Below are 20,644 nucleotides of genomic sequence, written 5' to 3'. Positions count from 1 at the left end.
CTCAGCATTACATTTTTATCATACAAGACATGCTAATCTCACAGCATTACAATAACCGGTTATCATTTTAAATCATAACCCCAAGACATGCTAATCTCTCAGCATTACAATAACTGGGGAGGCATTAGCATTTTAAATCATAACCCCAAGACATGCTAATCTCTCAGCATTACAATAACCGGGGAGGTTATCATTTTTTATCATACCCCCAAGACATGCTAACCTCTCAGTATTACAATTACAGGGGAGGTTAGCATTTTAAATCATAACCCCAAGATATGCTAATCTCTCAGCATTACAATTACAGGGGAGGTTATCATTTTAAATCATAACCCCAAGACATGCTAATCTCTCAGCATTACAATAACCGGGGAGGTTAGCATTTTAAATCATAACCCCAAGACATGCTAATCTCTCACCATGACAATTACAGGGGAGGTTAGCATTTTAAATCATAACCCCAAAACATGCTAATCTCTCAGCATTACAATTACAGGGGAGGTTAGCATTTTTTATCGTACCCCCAAAACATGCTAATCTCTCACCATTACAATAACCGGGGAAGTTAGCATTTTAAATCATACCCCCAAGACATGCTAATCTCCCACCATTACAATAACCGGGGAAGTTAGAATATATTGTATCATATTGTATCATCCAAAGTGGTGGATTACAGAGCCAAAACAACAACAAATGTGTCACTGTCCCAATAGTTTTGGAGCCTCACTGTATTTCATGTGATTAGTGATTCATTTTAGGGTAAAAAAAACAACAATCCGGCCCTCGTTTTAAGGTCAACCCTGTTCTGTAAACTGAACTCTCTTTTTAATATGGTGAAACTATTCCTTTTTAAATATGTTTTTTCAAGATAAGTATTGAACATCTAATAGTGTAAAACCTGGTGAGCACCATTTTCTGGTGTAAAACAGAATGGGTCGAGCATAACACAGCAACCCTATTACTCGTAGACAGACAGGCAAAAAAAAATAAACAATTTCTTTCTTTTTTTGTTACAAGCTTCCATTCATCCTGTCACAAGGGGATTTATGGCTGATTAAAGATGAAATCGTCAACTCTGTTACGGTCAACCCTGTTACTTTATTTGGCACTTAATAGGCACTTAATATAGTCATTTTGATTTAACCTCTTGAGATAGGGAAACTAGTTTTTTAACATAAAAAATGGATACGCCCCCTTTTTTCAATTTTCACCTAAAATGACATACCCAACTCTAACTGCCTGTAGCTCAGGCCCTGAAGCAAGAATATGCATATAATTGGTACCATTTGAAAGGAAACACTTTGAAGTTTGTGGAAATGTGAAAGAGATGTTGGAGAATATAACACATTAGATCTGGTAAAAGATAATACAAAGAAAAAACAACGTTCTTTTCTATTTTTTGTTGTACCATCATCTTTGAAATTCAAGAGAAAGGCCATAATGTATTATTCCAGCCCAGGTGTAATTTAGATTTTGGCCACTAGATGGCAGCAGTCTATGTGCAACTTGTCATACTGATCCGAGGGACCAATTTTAATTCTGTTCAAAATGTTGTATAAAGACTGCCCAAATGTGCCTAGTTTGTTTATTAATAATTCTTCATGTTGAAAATTATGCGCTCTCCTCAAACAATAACATGGTATTCTTTCACTGTAAATTGGACAGTGCAGTTAGATTAACAAGAATTTAAGCTTTCTGCCAATATCATATATGTCTACGTCCTAGGAAATGTTCTTGTTACTTGCAACCTCATGCTAATCCCATTAGCCTACGTTAGCTCAACCGTCCTGTGGAAGGGATACCGATCCCGAAGAAGTTAACGACAGAATGAATGACATTTTTTACGACAGAATGTTAAAATGAGGTGAAAACAAAACTAAATAAATAATCTTAAAGGCATGGACCACAGTAGAAGTATGAGACAGTATATTGACTACAGTAGAAGTATGAGACAGTATATTGACTACAGTAGAAGTATGAGACAGTATATTGACTACAGTAGAAGTATGAGACAGTATATTGACTACAGTAGAAGTATGAGACAGTATATTGACTACAGTATAAGTATGAGACAGTATATTGACTACAGTAGAAGTATGAGACAGTATATTGACTACAGTAGAAGTATGAGACAGTATATTGACTACAGTAGAAGTATGAGACAGTATATTGACTACAGTAGAAGTATGAGACAGTATATTGACTATAGTAGAAGTATGAGTCAGTATATTGACTATAGTAGAAGTATGAGTCAGTATATTGACTATAGTAGAAGTATGAGTCAGTATATTGACTACAGTATAAGTATGAGACAGTATATTGTATAGAAGTATGAGACAGTATATTGACTACAGTAGAAGTATGAGGCAGTATATTGACTACAGTAGAGGTATGAGGCAGTGTATGGACTACAGTAGAAGTATGAGGCAGTGTATTGATGACAGTAGAAGTATGAGGCAAGTGAATCAACGACAGTAGAAGTATGAGGTTGTGTATGGACTACAGTATAAATATGAGATAGTGTATTGACTACAGTAGAATATGAGGCAGTGTATCAACTACAGTAGAAGTATGAGGCAGTGTATCAACTACAGTATAAGTATGAGATAGTGTATTTACTACAGTAGAATATGAGGCAGTGTATCAACTACAGTAGAAGTATGAGGCAATGTATCAACTACAGTATAAGTATGAGGCAGTGTATGGACTACAGTAGAAGTATGAGACAGTATATTGACTATAGTAGAAGTATGAGTCAGTATATTGACTATAGTAGAAGTATGAGTCAGTATATTGACTACAGTAGAAGTATGAGACAGTATATTGACTACAGTAGAAGTATGAGACAGTATATTGACTACAGTAGAAGTATGAGACAGTATATTGACTACATTAGAAGTATGAGACAGTATATTGACTACAGTAGAAGTATGAGACAGTATATTGACTATAGTAGAAGTATGAGTCAGTATATTGACTATAGTAGAAGTATGAGTCAGTATATTGACTATAGTAGAAGTATGAGTCAGTATATTGACTACAGTATAAGTATGAGACAGTATATTGACTACAGTAGAAGTATGAGGCAGTATATCGACTATAGTAGAAGCATGAGGCAATGCATCGACTAAAGTAAAAGTAAGAGGCAATGTATCAACTGCTTTAGAATATGAGGCATTGTATCAACTACAGTAGAGGTATGAGGCAGTGTATGGACTACAGTAGAAGTATGAGGCAGTGTATTGATGACAGTAGAAGTATGAGGCAAGTGAATCAACGACAGTAGAAGTATGAGGTTGTGTATGGACTACAGTATAAATATGAGATAGTGTATTGACTACAGTAGAATATGAGGCAGTGTATCAACTACAGTAGAAGTATGAGGCAGTGTATGGACTACAGTAGAAGTAACAGTCAATCTATCAACGACAGTAGAATATGAGGCAGTGTATCAGTAGAAGTATGAGGCAGGGGATGGACTACAGTAGAAGTATGAGGGCAGGGGATGGACTACAGTAGAAGTATGAGGCAGTGTATGGACTACAGTAGAAGTATGAGGCAGTGTATGGACTACAGTAGAAGTATGAGGGCAGGGGATGGACTACAGTAGAAGTATGAGGGCAGGGGATGGACTACAGTAGAAGTATGAGGCAGTGTATGGACTACAGTAGAAGTATGAGGCAGTGTATGGACTACAGTAGAAGTATGAGGCAGTGTATGGACTACAGTAGAGTATGAGGCAGTGTATGGACTACAGTAGAAGTATGAGGCAGTGTATGGACTACAGTAGAAGTATGAGACAGTGGAGGCCCATGTGTCTACTTCCTCTTATTTCAACTCCTCAGTATGAATGAGACATAGCATGGTCATATTGTAATTATTGCATATATTTTTCTAAACAGCATGCAGTATTGTTAGTACAATACTGTAAAAAATACCTTCAGTAAACTGTAGGTAATAGTTACATTCTGACACAGCCCCCAGTGTGAATTTAGGCTGCCCGGGTGCATTTAGCCCCAGTGTGGTCATTTAGCCCCCATGTAATCTACAGTATTATCACTGAACAATGCTGACTGAGATCTTCACAAGCCTCCACTGGAGGACACTGATAGTCCAATGTTAATGAATGACCTTTAAAAGAAAGTTCATCCTCTCAATAACAAATGACGAAGAAAGATTGGGGGGGGAGAAGATTGGCACCACATTATTAGATGGTATCAATCTTTCTGACTCATTTAGGATTGAGGCGTGGACATTTCTCTAAATGAATATCATGTGATCTAGACCACAGAAGGTGTGGAATACCAACTCAGCTCGACCCGAGAACTCTTTTGAGAAATGAGAACATCACACAACATTTATATGAATTTCTATGTCATCCAAACCAAACTCTTGGCAACTCATTCAAGCCAGACCTTGATACTTAATATATTTGAAGATGCTTAAGGCCAGAAGTCAGTGAGAAACCTAGACTGTGATTTAAGTCGATAAATCAAGGCATTAGACTGTGAAATGTAACATTGTATTGATTCCATGCTCACAGGACCCAACAGACGTGTCACTTCACACCATGAGTGCAATCTGCTTCCATGCTTTGCACTGCTAAACATATTCAGTGCTATGGAATAGTAACAGTCAGTTTCAGGTTGAAGTAATTCAAGAAGAAGACCAAACAGCTTCCATCATAGTGATTAGTTGAACATGACTAATTTAAAGTGGTATATTACGCATACAGCAGACATGCCATTATTGAACAAAATATAAATGGGATTTAAGGTAATGTTTGCCTTTGGCAAAACATGACAGGGGTTTCCTATTACCAGCATGAGACAAAAAGTAAATATCATTTTTCTTGAGCTGCTGGTCTTTTGGCAAATGGTGAATATGCAACAACATGTGAAGAGATAATATACTTCATGCATATTTGAATGAATGTTCTGAAGAAACAATGTTTACAGTGAGAAACCATTGAAATGAAAGTCCATGCCAATTGAAACATTCATGTTTTCTCAATGCACAGTTGCCTTAAAACCTGCTAATGAACATGACATACAGGTTAATGGTTATTTATAATGAAGAAACTTACATGAACACAGTATTACTATCTAAAGAAATGTGCTTTCATGTTCTAGGGAATATGCTTTCATGCTCGGGTAAATCTATATAGGAGGCCTAACAAGGTATCGCCCTCCAGTATCCTAACGCGGGTAGTATTTTCAGCACCACCTTCCAATGGACAGCTCACATCAACATGTAACTCACCCAAGCGTGACGCCCTGTTGAGGCACCGCAGCTATAATATAACACCCACTATTTAGAATCTGAATCAGCACCAAATTACATAACTCCTGGTTAGACATCATGCTCCTTCTGGTCAACAGTGCTCGGGAATCCGATTGGGGAAATCAACACTAATGCACCTCCATCACATTCCATTAGCAGCTGTGCCACCGGAAGACCACTGGGGTTGAGACACAAGCAGTCTCATGTGGCCTGACACTCTGCTCGAGTCAATTGCTTTGAACGTCATAAATATCACGGTGGATTTAACATGCACGGATACAGAGTTAGTGGTTATTAGCTAATTGGGGGGCCGAGTCAGTTGAGAGATATATCTCAAAACATCCTAAATCAAAGAAACCTTATTGTAGAACTCACCTGAAGAATTTGGTGGGTCAATCTGGTGGCCCCCGTGCTGCAAATGTGTCATTACTAAGCGGCATGACGAACCACACCTGAGCTGAATATGAATGACCATATGACGTATTCTAGCAACATTGGTATAATGGCTATACAGGGATTTACAGAATCCCGAATCTACCTAAACACACTGTCTCACCAAACGGTTTAGGCCATACCCCATCATTAAATAAATAATGCCTATTATTACGTATATATTTATCTAACCACTTACTATGTATCTTTCGGACTCTCTCTCTCTCTCTGTCTCTCTCTCTCTCTCTCTCTCTCTTAAACACACATGCACATATACACACACGCAAGCGCGCGCGCGAGAGAGAGCTTCACATGGTTTAATTATGTCTTTAAAAAATGTGAATTAACATCAACTATTGCACATGTAGCCTAAAGCGACATTATAGCGACATTAGTCTATAGCGGAAAACGGTGTCGTGTTGAACACCCGAATGACCACTCTGTCGTGAAGAGTAGCCGAGATGGATAAGAAAGATTAAAGTGCCTAACTTAATGTAGATATAAGAGGTGAATAAATCAAATAAAAGATACTTACGCATTTTCTCGAAGATATGGGCTTGTGCTCAAAATGAAGCAAAAAAATGAAACACACCAGGGCCAAGGTATCCGATTGGATTGGCTGTAAGAGCGATGCACAATTCTCACCCATGTGAAAGGATTCGAGGCAACCACACGTAGTCTACATCGACAGCAGCAGAATCAAAAACGTAAGAAAACGAACCTCGAACGCAATAAAAAAATATATACAAATGATCAAAAAGAGGTGCATGAAATTGGGATGAATCCACCATTCCTGTGGCCACAGTGGAGAAAACCCGCGGGTGCCGGTAGCTTTTGACTTTGTATTCCGATGGGAGGAAATGCTGCCGAGTTTGTGAGAGAGCGATAAGTCTGTGGCTATTTCTTCATATAGCCCTTTCCAGTGGAACTGAACGTGGTGCCCTATATAGGATTTCTCAGTGAAATTATTCTTGAGCGCACACAGTTAATGCCATAAACCGAGATTGAAATGGACTATCCACATTTCGATTGATGTTCATCCCTTATTGGTGCAGTTCTCTGATAGACTACTGGAGGATTTGCAGAGGTATAATGTCAGTTATCATAAAGGGTCACATGTCCAGGCAATATTCCCGAACATGATCGATGTAGCAAGCGTAGAATAAAAAAATATAGAAGTATATGCACGGATGCAGTCGAGGTGTGTACATACATGTCTCAAAAGGACGCAGCCATTCTTATTCGAATGTTCTGATCCAGATTCGTCAAACAACCACCCAATGCATCCATAGCCAATCCATCAACTTGATTCCCTGGGAAATAACGCAGAGCCTAATACGCAAACCAATGGCATATGAGCGCGCGGAATGTAGCCTATATGCGCTCTGTATTTACTAAATATCCACCAGAAGCTGGTTTTCGATGCAGTCCGGTAGGCCACCTATTTAACATAAGCGTAACTATTGATAACAATTTTTGCGTTGTCAGGGGATTTATGGGATCCGTGTAATATCAGCACCATCAATATTCCGTGTGTTCCATATCCACCGGAGAGCCACTGTGTTCTAATCGCTCTTGCGCTTGCTGCAGTCCATGGCTCGAATAGGGAGGGAGCACATGGAATTCATTAGACTGCATGGTCCGAGCTCAGCGATGTAAAAAATACCACTGCCGTGTGTGGTATGCTATAGACTGCAACCTCTCTAGTATTCGCCTACAATCCATCGTCTCATTCTACCGACCTTCCATTTGGGTTACATATCTCTGAACTCATTAATTATTGACTGATCAATAGCATTAACACATAAAGGCCAGAGGGAATGGTGTGTGTGTGTGTGTGTGTGTGTGTGTGTGTGTGTGTGTGTGTGTGTGTGTGTGTGTGTGTGTGTGTGTGTGTGTGTGTGTGTGTGTGTGTGTGTGTGTGTGTGTGTGTGTGTGTGTGTGTGTGTGTGTGTGTGTTTACTTGATGAGGCAGGGTTGCCACCTACAGGCGTTTGCCCCTCTCAATTCAAATATTGACAATAATCAGTCATTTCACAGGGTGTCCTGCCTAATCAAAATGATACACTTCAGTAGTGTTTAAATCACCTGCATCTGCACCTTTCTACATTATAGGTAGTTGCATTTTCAGTGACTTACAAGGATGTCTGAGCACGTAACAGGACGTCCGATTCCGGCGTGACCTCAGACATGTGGCACTTTGTGAGAAGCTTCATAGAAATGAGACGGCAATGACTGTAGGCTGTTTGACTGGATGCATTGTGTAGAGTTGAATGGATCGAGCAGAGGCCAGAGCCATACGTACAACACATGTATTGCTCTGGTCTAGGCCACATGCAATTCAACAGCTCTACATTGTTACTAGAAACCATTTGGTGCTCATCGTTGCAGTGAAAATGTATCGTCGTAACCTGACACAAACACATAGAGAAACAGGCGCAGGCGCGGGCACACGCACACGCGTTCAGGCGATTCAGCACCGACTGAAAAAGGACAGCGACGGAATCTGAATTTTGAAATTCAGCACCGCAAGACTACGGTCAGTCCTAGAAGCCTGATGTTATATATGCTTGTGCTTTGCTTTTAGTGTTTTGTGTAATTTATGTCTATATAGGTATGTATAGTGTACTAATTGTTTATTGATGTGTTGATGCAGGGCTCGTCTGCGAAAGAGATCGTGATCTCAGCATGGTTAGATTAAAATACATGAAAGGGCTGGCAATCTTAAAGAAGGCCTAGTTATGGGAGTAACAGCAACACAGAGGGTCTTATTAAGTCTTATAGCACCCAGTGTATTGTTATGTTTTCTTCTTAGCCTTACTGATCAATGTCATTTTTCAAAGAGTCCACACAACCGGTTTAAATGGTTAGATCCAGTTGTGGCGTACAAGGAAAAGCTGAACACTAGCACACAAACCAACAATATTTAATTTCACCAACTATTGTATTACATTAGATTACACTACACGTCATAAATATACTGTAAGTTGGATTCATCAACACGTGCCGGGAGAGAAGTGTTTAGAACAATGTTAAGGTGGTCATAATTGCATATACTTTCCTTTAATGTAAAACTGATTTTTTTAAATATATAAAGTAAGTCACAGTAATGACGTAATGGTCACATAACCATGAAAGATTAGAACACTTTCATCTTCAGACACGGCGGATTCATTTTGATATATTTTCTGTAATCAGCATTTTATACAGGCTTTGATGAAACATGAATTTAAATTCGGAGAGATGTCTTTGAGAGCCGAAAATAAATCTAAAACTATATCAGTGGGATGGTTGAAGGGAGGGATGGATGAAATGTGACGTTGTAAAAGTGATTAGTTGCAGCAAGTATTCTTCTGAATACATCTAAGTACTGTAGTAGAACACTGTAATAAAAACTACAAGCTACTTCCATGTCAACAGTTTTGCTCCGAATACTTCCATTGATTTAGTTACATGGTCAAATTAAACATCATAGAAATTCCACCTGACATGACAGCCAACATTAAATATTTGGCTCCTACTTTAAACAAAAAAAACTTTTAATGAGGTTTTAAATGAGGTTTTAAATGAGGCTTTACGGGTCTTGGCAAAATCCATGCTAGGGTGCCAAAGAACCCACTTTAATGGATCTTCTATGTACTTTATCAAGTGGCAGTGACTGCTTCTAAAGTATTTATAAATAATATGTGTAGTGCTTATGAAGACTTTATGAACACTCTATAAAGATGTAATACGTTTTCGTTAGTTTGGGACCCGAATGGGAATGTGTTCTAGGTCACATCGTGGCATCAAGCACCGAACCTTTTTATTTTGGGGAATTGCTTAGTCAGTTCATCCTTCTATGCGTTATCCAGACAGAAAAAAGAAATGGGCAAAATAACATTTCGATTTAGCGCAATAAAGAAATGGAATAAATGAACTGAGCAAACTAGAAACCTTTCACTATATAAGTTTAAACATGATTTTAAAACAATTTAAATATAGTATATAGAAATGTTGTGGGACTATAGTAGATGAAGAATCAATATTTTTTTAGATTGAGTATTTATTGGCTCATTATGCTAGCGTATTATGTATGTTTGTAATAGTGTGTTATATGTGAAAGTGTGTTTGTATTATAAATTGTATTTTAATGTTAAGGACTCTTGGAAGATTAGTCCAAATGTGGACTAAAAGAGATCCTAATAAAATAAAATAAAATAAAATCCTTAACTGTGGTTCATGCGACGCTAATGACAAGCCTGGTGCATCATGACCATGTCAAAATCATGTTTTTCAGGAAATTGATGATATTTTGATGAAAACAGATCAAAGTATGATGACTAAAGTATGAAACATGACTGTTGCTTCTACATTGATAAAGTTTGATCATAAAGTTACTGGTCCCCTCCCCCATGTCAAACAACTGGATTCATTATTAAGGGGACAAGGTGACATCACCTTGACGCTCATTTTAATACACCAATGGTAACGTGATTCTCTTACCTAATTTAAATAAGTACGGCCTTGTAACCAATATCGGAGAAGGCATGCCTGCAGAGGGGCGTGGTATATATGGATAGATAGCAACTCTACTGGTTCCCAAATTTTACTGTAGAGTGTCAGCAAATATAACTCAAAGTTTACCCTATATTCATCTATGGCAAATATATTTATTTGTCACCCCTTTCCTCTGCGTCTGGTGTTAGCACGTTGCTGGCTAGCTAGGTCTTCAGACAGCATGAAACAAAAGGAGGCGATGGGTCATTCAAAACACAGACGCAGTTGTCAAGTCAACACATCAGTCAGTGGTGCTGTGAACCGCATCCCAAGAGACATGCCAAATGGGAGATTAATATAAAATAAATGGATATCATTGACGCAATTTCAATGTTGTTTGAGTTGCTTTGTGTTTCACCAAATTAGCTTGAGATGATTTAACTGTAACATTGCTCACTGCTTGAAATAGGCGTTTCAAAGAGCTGTCAGTCAAGGCGAATTCATGAATATAAGCTCCCCGCCCACTCAGCCTGTCTTTTCAAGCTTCCTGGAAGGTAGCCAAATGTAATTTTCAGAACCTTTAAATACCTGAAGCAGTAAACTGCCAAATAAATTGAAGGACACGGAGGAAAGCGACAAGTGTTAACAAATCCCTGAGGTAAAATGCCTTCCGTTGGTTAATCTCCTTCAGTTTGGCCCACAGCCACTGCACTGTCACACTGTATTTTCTGTTGTCCAATGCATTGTCTGTTTCTTCCTCGTTCATCTCTTTCTATATCTGCCTATAGGGAGTTTGGGATCAGCTGTCTTGAAAAAAACAATCTCACAGCTTTCTGGGACAAACTTCAAGAGCCAGAAGAAAAAAAACTTCCAAGGATTTTCCATAGCTACTGTACCAAGGCTGTCCTTCAATTATTAAGATGGCTACCCCCAATGCACTTGTTCTCCCAGCCTTGATTGCATTTTAAGTGGCCACCCCCAACATAAGAGATCCATAAGATGAGGCCCATGCAGAGACTAAAGGCTGAGTCGGCATCAACTCCTCTCCCTGAGTCCCAGCAGAAGACGAAGCCGAGCCTTTCAACGCAACTGCAGAGAATGCCTGTCACATCTGGGCTAAATTCTCTTAGGAGGGAGGAGCGATGCGGCGCTATTACCATGTCCCAGGTAATGTGGAGAGTGTCTGCGCCTCCATGTCCCAGAAGTAGGGCGATGCCTATTTCTGTCTGAGTTTGTGGTGGTTTTAAACTATTTAGTGGTTTGAAAGGATGCAAAACCCAGAAAGATAACAGAAAAAAACTCTTAAGTGTAGTCTATGAGTCTACAGGACAAAGCAGTTGAATCCACTGACCAGTAGTGTATAACGTGGGGCTGTCAAGAGTTCATCTGTCAACCTCTGACCTTAGAGAGCCTTTTAATGTCTCTATTTGGTTTGGTCAAGGTGTGATTTGGGGTGGGCATTGTATGTTTTGTTATCTATGATTTTGTATTTCTATGTTTTGGCCGGGTATGGTTCTCAATCAGGGACAGCTGTCTATCGTTGTCTCTGATTGGGAACCATACTTAGGTAGCCCTTTTTCTCTCCTTTCTTTGTGGGAAGTTGGCTTTGTTTAGGGCACAGAGCCTTTAGCTTCACGGTTTGTTTGTAGTGTTTATTGTTTTTGTCGGCGTCATCTTAAATAAAGAATATGTACCCTCACCACGCTGCACCTTGGTCCTCCTCCTTCAACAGCCGTGACATCATCAGTCAATTCAAATTCACTTTTTGTCATTTTAGTGCACAATTTTTTCTTTATCGTGATAAAGAAAAGCATTCAGAATACACTGAAAAGATCCAAAATACAGTACATACTCAGTACAGGTAAAAACAACAAAGCATTATCAAAATAAGTTGACATTAAAGTTAAAGAAAGGGTTACTTTATCAATTCACCAGATTTGAACAGTTTCTTGAGTTTGGACAAAATCAAGTTGTCAATATTCTTATAATGCTTTTTCTGTATAAAAAAATCTTAAAATTACAGCTCAATTCGAGCAAATTCTGAATTTGAGATTAGTCCCGATAATCAGAGCAAATCATGCAATTAATTCAATATGTTTTAGTCGTTTTACAGCCTTCGTATAAAGGTAAAAACATAACAGCATATTTATCCTTTCATTTACTTGACCATTTCAGCTGTGGCCTTAATAGAGGATATATATTTTTTAAAATTAAACATTACTTATTGGCAATTAAGTAGGAATTGAACTGACTTGATGGGTAGACCCTTATTCACTCTCCTTTTTTCCTATTCCACTGAACACACCGATACTTCAGGTTGTGAGGCCCTTGTCCTATACAAAACTCACATATTTTATGTAAAGCACCTTGTCATCATTGAGCACGTGACATCCTTGAGCTTGCGTCTTTCTTGAGCATACGTGTATGAGTAAATCAATTTTCTCATTTACTTGTTATTCCTAAACAGAATCCTTATCCTCATTTGCTTGTTATTCCTCAACAGAATCCTTATCATAATTTACTTGTTATTCCTACACAGAATCCTTATCATCATTTACTTGTTATTCATAAACAGAATCCTTATCCTCATTTGCTTGTTATTCCTCAACAGAATCCTTATCATAATTTACTTGTTATTCCTACACAGAATCCTTATCATCATTTACTTGTTATTCATAAACAGAATCCTTATCATCATTTACTTGTTATTCATAAACAGAATCCTTATCATCATTTACTTGTTATTCTTAAACAGAATCCTTATCATTATTTGCGCTAAGCTTCATGACATCTAGCCTGACGGACGCCCTCCCCACGTGACCACACAGCAAGAAGACTTAGAGAGCTCGTGTCAGCCAGACTACATGACAGCCGCTGTAACTCACAAAGACACCCCAGGCCCTCATTCAATGACCCAACATCCTGTGCTTTCTACATATTTTCCACTCAATCACTTCACTCTTCAACACACAGGCAATATCCAGACAACATGAAAATACTCTTTAAGATGAAGTATTCCAGCATCTGAATTATTTTACTCTTCTCTTGGCCTCTCTGGGATAGGCAAGGAGAAGTCAAACAATGTACATGAAGAATTATCCAAAACTCCCTCGGTCTCCATGCCAATACCTGGCGCGCCGTCAAATACACTCCACCTCCCATCGACGGTGAACTTTGCTGTCCTACTGCGTTGTTTTTCCCGAATACATTATTTTGATTAATTGCACTGGATCCCCATTGGATTTGAATGACCTCCAAAAACTGTACTGAGTGCTGATCACATGACTTCCAGTACAGCCCCAGATTTCTACAAAGCATGGTAATGAGGCTCATTAGCATAAACATGAAGAGAGAGAAGAAGAAGAGAGGCTCTCCCTGTTGTACACTATGAGTTATACTACTTCTGTGATTTGGGTTGGCATGTTTCGCCCACCTCTGGCTAAGTTCCTCCAGTTTCATTCCATTGCCATCCTACTTGAACTTGCTGCACGCAAAATCAAACAAGAGAGCGGTGAAGATGAGTGATCATGCTTCAGGGCCGTGATGACAGAGGAGGGAAGTTATAGGATGACCTCAGCGTTCCTGTCAGTTTGGTGGAGGATGACAAGTTATAGGATGACCTCAGCGTTCCTGTCAGTTTGGTGGAGGATGACAAGTTATAGGATGACCTCAGCGTTCCTGTCAGTTTGGTGGAGGATGACAGGTTATAGGATGACCTCAGCGTTCCTGTCAGTTTGGTGGAGGATGACAAGTTATAGGATGACCTCAGCGTTCCTGTCAGTTTGGTGGAGGATGACAGGTTATAGGATGACCTCAGCGTTCCTGTCAGTTTGGTGGAGGATGACAAGTTATAGGATGACCTCAGCGTTCCTGTCAGTTTGGTGGAGGATGACAAGTTATAGGATGACCTCAGCGTTCCTGTCAGTTTGGTGGAGGATGACAAGTTATAGGATGACCTCAGCGTTCCTGTCAGTTTGGTGGAGGATGACAGGTTATAGGATGACCTCAGCGTTCCTGTCAGTTTGGTGGAGGATGACAAGTTATAGGATGACCTCAGCGTTCCTGTCAGTTTGGTGGAGGATGACAGGTTATAGGATGACCTCAGTGTTCCTGTCAGTTTGGTGGAGGATGACAAGTTATGAGGGATGACCTCAGCGTTCCTGACAGTTTGGTGGAGGATGACAAGTTATAGGATGACCTCAGCGTTCCTGTCAGTTTGGTGGAGGATGACAAGTTATAGGATGACCTCAGCGTTCCTGTCAGTTTGGTGGAGGATGACAGGTTATAGGATGACCTCAGCGTTCCTGTCAGTTTGGTGGAGGATGACAAGTTATAGGATGACCTCAGCGTTCCTGTCAGTTTGGTGGAGGATGTCAAGTTATAGGATGACCTCAGTGTTCCTGTCAGTTTGGTGGAGGATGACAAGTTATAGGATGACCTCAGTGTTCCTGTCAGTTTGGTGGAGGATGACAGGTTATAGGATGACCTCAGCGTTCCTGACAGTTTGGTGGAGGATGACAAGTTATAGGATGACCTCAGCGTTCCTGTCAGTTTGGTGGAGGATGACAAGTTATAGGATGACCTCAGTGTTCCTGTCAGTTTGGTGGAGGATGACAGGTTATAGGATGACCTCAGTGTTCCTGTCAGTTTGGTGGAGGATGACAGGTTATAGGATGACCTCAGTGTTCCTGTCAGTTTGGTGGAGGATGACAGGTTATAGGATGACCTCAGCGTTCCTGTCAGTTTGGTGGAGGATGTCAAGTTATAGGATGACCTCAGCGTTCCTGTCAGTTTGGTGGAGGATGACAAGTTATAGGATGACCTCAGTGTTCCTGTCAGTTTGGTGGAGGATGACAAGTTATAGGATGACCTCAGCGTTCCTGTCAGTTTGGTGGAGGATGACAAGTTATAGGATGACCTCAGCGTTCCTGTCAGTTTGGTGGAGGATGACAGGTTATAGGATGACCTCAGCGTTCCTGTCAGTTTGGTGGAGGATGACAAGTTATAGGATGACCTCAGCGTTCCTGTCAGTTTGGTGGAGGATGACAAGTTATAGGATGACCTCAGTGTTCCTGTCAGTTTGGTGGAGGATGACAGGTTATAGGATGACCTCAGCGTTCCTGTCAGTTTGGTGGAGGATGACAAGTTATAGGATGACCTCAGCGTTCCTGTCAGTTTGGTGGAGGATGACAAGTTATAGGATGACCTCAGCGTTCCTGTCAGTTTGGTGGAGGATGACAAGTTATAGGATGACCTCAGTGTTCCTGTCAGTTTGGTGGAGGATGACAGGTTATAGGATGACCTCAGCGTTCCTGTCAGTTTGGTGGAGGATGACAAGTTATAGGATGACCTCAGCGTTCCTGTCAGTTTGGTGGAGGATGACAGGTTATAGGATGACCTCAGCGTTCCTGTCAGTTTGGTGGAGGATGACAAGTTATAGGATGACCTCAGCGTTCCTGTCAGTTTGGTGGAGGATGACAGGTTATAGGATGACCTCAGCGTTCCTGTCAGTTTGGTGGAGGATGACAGGTTATAGGATGACCTCAGCGTTCCTGTCAGTTTGGTGGAGGATGACAGGTTATAGGATGACCTCAGCGTTCCTGTCAGTTTGGTGGAGGATGACAAGTTATAGGATGACCTCAGCGTTCCTGTCAGTTTGGTGGAGAATGACAGGTTATAGGATGACCTCAGTGTTCCTGTCAGTTTGGTGGAGGATGTCAAGTTATAGGATGACCTCAGTGTTCCTGTCAGTTTGGTGGAGGATGACAGGTTATAGGATGACCTCAGCGTTCCTGTCAGTTTGGTGGAGGATGACAGGTTATAGGATGACCTCAGCGTTCCTGTCAGTTTGGTGGAGGATGACAGGTTATAGGATGACCTCAGCGTTCCTGACAGTTTGGTGGAGGATGACAGGTTATAGGATGACCTCAGCGTTCCTGACAGTTTGGTGGAGGATGACAGGTTATAGGATGACCTCAGCGTTCCTGTCAGTTTGGTGGAGGATGACAAGTTATAGGATGACCTCAGCGTTCCTGTCAGTTTGGTGGAGGATGACAGGTTATAGGATGACCTCAGCGTTCCTGTCAGTTTGGTGGAGGATGACAAGTTATAGGATGACCTCAGCGTTCCTGACAGTTTGGTGGAGGATGTCAAGTTATAGGATGACCTCAGCGTTCCTGTCAGTTTGGTGGAGGATGACAAGTTATAGGATGACCTCAGCGTTCCTGTCAGTTTGGTGGAGGATGACAAGTTATAGGATGACCTCAGCGTTCCTGACAGTTTGGTGGAGGATGTCAAGTTATAGGATGACCTCAGCGTTCCTGTCAGTTTGGTGGAGGATGACAGGTTATAGGATGACCTCAGCGTTCCTGTCAGTTTGGTGGAGGATGACAAGTTATAGGATGACCTCAGTGTTCCTGTCAGTTTGGTGGAGGATGACAGGTTATAGGATGACCTCAGCGTTCCTGTCAGTTTGGTGGAGGATGACAGGTTATAGGATGACCTCAGCGTTCCTGTCAGTTTGGTGGAGGATGACAAGTTATAGGATGACCTCAGCCTTCCTGTCAGTTTGGTGGAGGATGACAAGTTATAGGATGACCTCAGCGTTCCTGTCAGTTTGGTGGAGGATGACAAACAGAAGAAAAGCAGGTCTCCGTTAGACCTGACACTTATCCCGATGTCTGTCAGTGACGGTCACCCCAAGGCCTTCCTGAACACGGAATGGACTCGTTCTGTCTGTCAGGTTTCATCTTGCAACGATCTCTGTTCTTTGACCTCCCTTCAACACAGAGGAGAGGAAAACAAAGGGAGGGAACAAAGAAAGGTCATCTCACTACTGAACTGAACTTTGACCTCCCTTCAACACAGAGGAGAGGAAATCAAAGGTACAGAACAAAGAAAGGTCATCTCACTACTGAACTGAACTTTGACCTCCCTTCAACACAGAGGAGAGGAAAACAAAGGGAGGGAACAAAGAAAGGTCATCTCAGTACTGAACTGAACTTTGACCTCCCTTCAACACAGAGGAGAGGAAAACAAAGGGAGGGAACAAAGAAAGGTCATCTCACTACTGAACTGAAATCAGCGTTTCACCTAGAAGGCCTACCTCTGTTGATAGCGTTTCTTATTGTTGGTGGAGTCATGATTCAGGCCTTGACTCTTACAGATGGTTTAGGTCTTGATACTCCACTAAGAGGACCTAACCAGAGATGGTGGTAGAATGTCTTGTATATATCATTGCACCGGACTGTTATACAGCTCTTTTTACATTGCTTTCTCCTCAGTCAGGGAAAAGGTGAAGTTTGTATTTTGAGTAAAGATTACCTGGAGACTTTGCTGATCAATACCAGCCCTCGCAGCCAACACTATCTCTGAAGAGCGGCGTAAAGATTGATTGTGGTTAAGCACTTTACAGGATGGAAAGAGGATGAGGACAGATCATAAAACGCCCACGCGCCCACCAACCTGCCTGCCTCTGCTGCTCCCGGGACCAGCCAATCAATACGCGGATCAGCACAAAATCATGAAATCAACAAGAAGGCCGGCACTGAAGCACTAGAGGGATGTGAAGTCTTATACTTGGTGTAGCACAAAAAGCAGACTGAAACAGTTGGTGTTAATAACCAACACCGTTCATACAGTTGGCTTTCTCTTTGTGACTGTATTTTTAGATACAGTTTTTGCATTTGACCTTGAATCTGGTCTTATTGATTCCAATAGATTCTTGCAGAGGAACACAACTGTTCACATAGACTCCAGGGAACAATGCAACTTGTGTTATAAAGCTGTAGTTTCAATACCTAGACTATCATCCATTCATTGCTGCCTGTTTGCAGAGAGATCATATATTTGGCTTCATACCTCACATCTCCACCCATACCATTATCTTGTTATATGGACTGATGCCACTAATGCCCAAAATGGACGGATGCCACTCGCTTGGCTCTTATGTTAATGAAGTAAATTTGCAAGCTGGAAAGGTGGAGCCCATATTATTCAGTTAGCTGATGGGTAAGACTCCCTGGCTAAATAGAAGTAGAAAATGAATTAAACTAAATTCATGCAAACGGTTTGGAGAGTCAAGGCTAATGGACTAATGTCAGGGCTAGTGGGCTAATGTCAGGGCTAGTGGACGAATGTCAGGGCTAGTGGACTAATGTCAGGGCTAGTGGGCTAATGTCAGGGCTAGTGGGCTAATGTCAGGGCTAGTGGACGAATGTCAGGGCTAGTGGACTAATGTCAGGGCTAGTGGACGAATGTCAGGGCTAGTGGGCTAATGTCAGGGCTAGTGGGCTAATGTCAGGGCTAGTGGACTAATGTCAGGGCTAGTGGGCTAATGTCAGGGAAAGTGGGCTAATGTCAGGGCTAGTGGGCTAAGATCAGGACTAGTGGGCTAATGTCAGGGTTAGTGGTATGGCTAGTGTGAGGGCTAGTGGGCTAGTGGGCTAATGTCAGGGCTAGTGTCAGGGCCAGTGGGCTAATGTCAGGGCGAGTGGGCTAAGATCAGGACTAGTGGGCTAATGTCAGGGTTAGTGGTATGGCTAGTGGGCTAGTGTGAGGGCTAGTGGGCTAGTGGGTTAATGTCAGGGCTAGTGTCAGGGCCAGTGGGCTAATGTCAGGGCGAGTGTCAGGGGCTGTGTCGACTGTGTCAAAGACTTTGTTAGAAAACCTCTGTTTGACACATGAAGATGAAATGATAACTGCTGTTGCTGGGTGGTTTGCTTACTGTAAAATGAGTAGCTTACTGCAGATAGATCTGGCCACTTCAAAAACATGTTGATATTTGACTACATATAATAGCTGTTTTGGCTGCTTACAGCTACAATCCTTATTTGGTGGAACCACACGTCCGTTTGGGACATTACAACAACAAATAAGTTACAGAGACAACAAACGGTTTCCCCCTCGGACATCACTGCACGCTCCATAGAACAGCAGAATATGTAACCATGCTTATCACGTTCCTCTCCTCCGTTTCTCCTCCGTTTCTCCTCCGTTACATCATCAAAACCAAAACTCTAACAAAGGCGTCGGGCGAACATGCTGCTGTTTCCTCGAGTTCCATCTTTAAGTTCAAATTATGAACCTGACAAAAAAAAACTGTCTCACTCCAAAAAAATGCAGCAGTCCAGACACACACTCCACACTTTGGCTGTTGCACACTTCACAGTTTGGCTGTTGCACACTTCACACTTTGGCTGTTGCACACTCCACACTTTGGCTGTTGTACTTCACAGTTTGGCTGTTGCACACTTCACACTTTGGCTGTTGCACACTTCACAGTTTGGCTGTTGCACATTTCACAGTTTGGCTGTTGCACATTTCACAGTTTGGCTGTTGCACACTTCACAGTTTGGCTGTTGCACACTTCACAGTTTGGCTGTTGCACACTTCACAGTTTGGCTGTTGCACACTTCACAGTTTGGCTGTTGCACACTTCACAGTTTGGCTGTTGCACACTTCACAGTTTGGCTGTTGCACACTTCACAGTTTGGCTGTTGCACACTTCACAGTTTGGCTGTTGCACACTTCACAGTTTGGCTGTTGCACACTTCACAGTTTGGCTGTTGCACACTTCACAGTTTGGCTGTTGCACACTTCACAGTTTGGCTGTTGCACACTTCACAGTTTGGCTGTTGCACACTTCACAGTTTGGCTGTTGCACACTTCACAGTTTGGCTGTTGCACACTTCACAGTTTGGCTGTTGCACGTTTGGCTGTTGCACGCTTCACAGTTTGGCTGTTGCACACTTCACAGTTTGGCTTTGCACACTTCACAGTTTGGCTTTGCACAGTTTGGCTGTTGCACACTTCACAGTTTGGCTGTTGCACACTTCACAGTTTGGCTGTTGCACACTTCACAGTTTGGCTGTTGCACACTTCACAGTTTGGCTGTTGCACACTTCACAGTTTGGCTGTTGCACACTTCACAGTTTGGCTGTTGCTCACTTCACAGTTTGGCTGTTGCACACTTCACAGTTTGGCTGTTGCACACTTCACAGTTTGGCTGTTGCACACTTCACAGTTTGGCTGTTGCACGCTTCACAGTTTGGCTGTTGCACGCTTGCACTGTTGCACTTCACAGTTTGGCTGTTGCACACTTCACAGTTTGGCTGTTGCACACTTCACAGTTTGGCTGTTGCACACTTCACAGTTTGGCTGTTGCACATTTCACAGTTTGGCTTCACAGTTTGGCTGTTGCACACTTCACAGTTTGGCTGTTGCACACTTCACAGTTTGGCTGTTGCACACTTCACAGTTTGGCTGTTGCACACTTCACAGTTTGGCTGTTGCACACTTCACAGTTTGGCTGTTGCACACTTCACAGTTTGCTGTTGCACACTTCACAGTTTGGCTGTTGCACACTTCACAGTTTGGCTGTTGCACACTTCACAGTTTGCTGTTGCTCACTTCACAGTTTGGCTGTTGCACGCTTCACAGTTTTGCTGTT

The 20,644-nt window shown here is 41.6% G+C and overlaps 1 long non-coding RNA gene and 1 pseudogene across 1 annotated transcript; one reads left to right on the top strand and one right to left on the bottom strand.

Moving 5' to 3' along the window:
• The window catches only part of LOC118379564 (leucine-rich repeat-containing protein 4C-like), a 51,042-nt pseudogene extending 44,164 nt beyond the window's left edge, over nucleotides 1-6,878 (bottom strand).
• Nucleotides 6,879-7,961: 1,083 nt separating this feature from the next.
• LOC127921907 (uncharacterized) lies at nucleotides 7,962-11,893 on the top strand. Its single transcript, XR_008109962.1, has 2 exons — nucleotides 7,962-8,254; nucleotides 10,983-11,893. It is a non-coding gene; the product is annotated as an uncharacterized LOC127921907 (long non-coding RNA).
• The last annotated feature ends 8,751 nt before the right edge of the window (nucleotides 11,894-20,644 follow it).

Source organism: Oncorhynchus keta, unplaced genomic scaffold, assembly GCF_023373465.1.
Source record: "Oncorhynchus keta strain PuntledgeMale-10-30-2019 unplaced genomic scaffold, Oket_V2 Un_contig_2394_pilon_pilon, whole genome shotgun sequence".
NCBI lineage: Eukaryota > Metazoa > Chordata > Actinopteri > Salmoniformes > Salmonidae > Oncorhynchus > Oncorhynchus keta.
The sequence above is the reverse complement of the archived record's forward strand: the minus strand, read 5'-3'. Positions and strand labels throughout refer to the sequence as shown.